Genomic DNA, 2,866 nt, shown 5'->3' on the forward strand with positions numbered 1-2,866 from the left:
ATTTTATAAATCTTCAGATATCTAACACCACTACCATTAGAGTATTTTCTAATAAGACGTCTAATTTTTCTGTAATAAACTAGTTTACGAATTAAGAATCAATAAAAACTCCATTATAAGAAAAACACTTTCTCTCATGTATCCTACCACCTAACAGATATTAAGGTTTATAGACTTGGTATCTAAAAATATACCAAGATTTGAGATTAACCATTTAATAGACTAAAGTCTTTAAAATCACCTAGTATAGTTGACAAATACTAGTTCCCTTCCCTTTCTTTCTCTACTGTGCTTCCTCCTCTGTCCCCGTTTCCTTTTCTGCAATCAACCTTCATTTTTGCAGAATGATGAAATCTAATGTTTTTAAACCTATTCTCAAATAGAACCTATTCTACCCTCTGTCTTGAATATTAATTCAGACCTTGTCCAGATCAGTACAACATATCTTTCTTGGAAGAATGTCAACCAGAAAAAAAAAGGCTACCCTAAAGTAGATGTCCACAATATAATTTATGCTACCATATCTAGAAAGGCAACACTGTAAGCCTGGCATCAAGATGAGCCAGGTCATTGATTAGACATCAACTTAACAGCAGAATAAAAATTTTAATTCAAGAGTTTTCTGTTTGCCTGAAAATTCTTTTAACTACCATTAGATATGCCTCCCCACCCTCATCTCCTCCCCAAAAACATATACATAAAGTCAGCCATCTGTATCCATGGATTCAACCACCTGCAGACTGAAAATATTCAAGAAAAAAAATGCATCTGAACATTCTGAAAATGAGAGCTTGCTTACTTGAACATGAAAGCTGATGTACCAAAGATCAAAGTTACATATTATAAAGATTCTCATATCAATTCTTAATGTTTTTGAAACTGTTTAGCTATTTATACTGAAGAATAAAAAAATAAAGAGAGTCTATCAGTGGCATTTCATTTAGATTTACTTTGGGAATACCAAGTCTGGACTATGTCAATAAACAATAACTTCTCTTGGAACAGGAATTGTGTCTTATCAACCTGTATAACCCCAAGCACGTATGACAGTGCCTTTCATAGAATTGATCCTTAAATATTTTGTGTGTACTATCAATTTTAGAGAATGCTTGCCCTTCAATACCCATGGAAAGAGACTATTTGTTCTATCTTTTACAGAAGTATTTTTGACCAAAAAAATCCATCTCACTCAAATCTAAATAACTCTATTTAAAAAGCTACTGCGCCTGCAAAAGAAACAAGGCAATCAGTCTTAAGCACCATTAGGGTTGAATTGTGTACTCCAACAGATATACTAAAGCCCTAATCCCCAGTACTTTAGAACATGACCTTACGTGGAAATAGGCTCATTGACAATGTCATTGGTTAAGATGGGGTCATACTGGAATAGGGTAGGCCCTTAATTCAATATGACTGATATTGTAAGAATAGGTGAGGAGGCTGGGCGCGGTGGCTCACGCCTGTAATCCTAGCACTCTGGGAGGCCGAGGCGGGAGGATCGCTTGAGCTCAGGAGTTCAAGACCAGCCTGAGCAAGAGTGAGATCCCGTCTCTACTAAAAATAGAAAAAATTAGCAAGTCAACTAAAAATAGAAATAAAAAATAAAATTAGCTAGGCGTGGTGGCTCGTGCCTGTAGTCCCAGCTATTCAGGAGGCTGAGGCAGGAGGATCGCTTGAGCCCAGGAGTTTGAGGTTGCTGTGAGCTAGGCTAACGCCACGGCACTCACTCTAGCCCGGGCAACACAGTGAGACTCTGTCTCAAAAAAAAAAAAAAAAACCTGCCAGATACTGGATTTTGACAAGGAACTTTTTATACCTATAAGCTTCTTCATTATAAATCTTAGGTGACAATTCAACTAGAACCCAAAGGAACAAAAGCAGTAACAAGAGTGACTCTAAGCAAATATGTTAACAAAAAAAGATGCAAGACAGGTACTGAGTCTACTCATGTCTCTCCTCATTAAAAAATGAAGGAAAAGAAATACACGAACAAATAAAAATCAGCCTAAGGAAGATATTTCTGAATAAGCAATAAGAACATCAGCTTGAAAACAATGAAAATGATCATCTACAGAAATCAAAAGAACATTTTAGAATACTGTTTTTCATACTCCATAAAATGCAAAAACACACATGTATGAAATAGGAGCTCAAATCCCTAAAGAATACACAGGATGAAATAAGAAAGTATATTAGAAAAGGAAAATGTGGGTAAACTAAAAATGCAAATAACAGGATCAAAATTCATATGAGCTACAGTCAATAACAGAAAACATATGGAAGACAATGTTCGATGAGATTGAGAAGAAAGGGGTAATCACATTAAAATGAGATATAACATGTTTTAAATGAAGCATAGAAATCAGAGGCTCAAGCTAGGGACCAAATAAGAAATCAATATAAGAAGAATAAAAGCAATAATTAGGCATAATCACATTTAGAGAATAAAAATATAAAGACCCACATATAGATGTACCCTGGAAAAATTTAACAGATTGTGGTATTTGTTATTTTGGTCATGGACTTCTCTGACACAGTAAGTGCTAGAAAAATGAAAGGAGCAGTGACTGTATGTGTGTATATGGTTATATCTGGCAGACAGAAGGAGACGGACAACAGGGTACAACACAAAAATCTTATAAACAGTGTTACCTTTTACAGGGGAGAACAGGAGAAAGAATTCTCCGCTTTATAGTGGCATACAAAATTTAACACTGACATGTCCTTGCTGAAAAATAATTACTTGAAAATGTATACCAATCAACAGAAGAAATGAAAAGACAAAAACTAGTCAGATGTGTTGGCTCACACCTATAATCCCAGTACTTTGGGAGGCCAAGGTGGGAGGATGGATTGCTTGAGGCCA

General features: G+C 35.6%; 1 protein-coding gene across 1 annotated transcript in view; it reads right to left on the reverse strand.

The window, feature by feature from the left end:
• The window catches only part of TLK2 (tousled-like kinase 2), a 145,847-nt gene that overhangs the window by 54,092 nt on the left and 88,889 nt on the right, over window positions 1-2,866 (reverse strand). The window lies entirely within an intron of this gene.

The sequence above is a fragment of the Propithecus coquereli genome, unplaced genomic scaffold, assembly GCF_000956105.1.
Source record: "Propithecus coquereli isolate 6110/MARCELLA unplaced genomic scaffold, Pcoq_1.0 Scaffold119, whole genome shotgun sequence".
Lineage (NCBI taxonomy): Eukaryota > Metazoa > Chordata > Mammalia > Primates > Indriidae > Propithecus > Propithecus coquereli.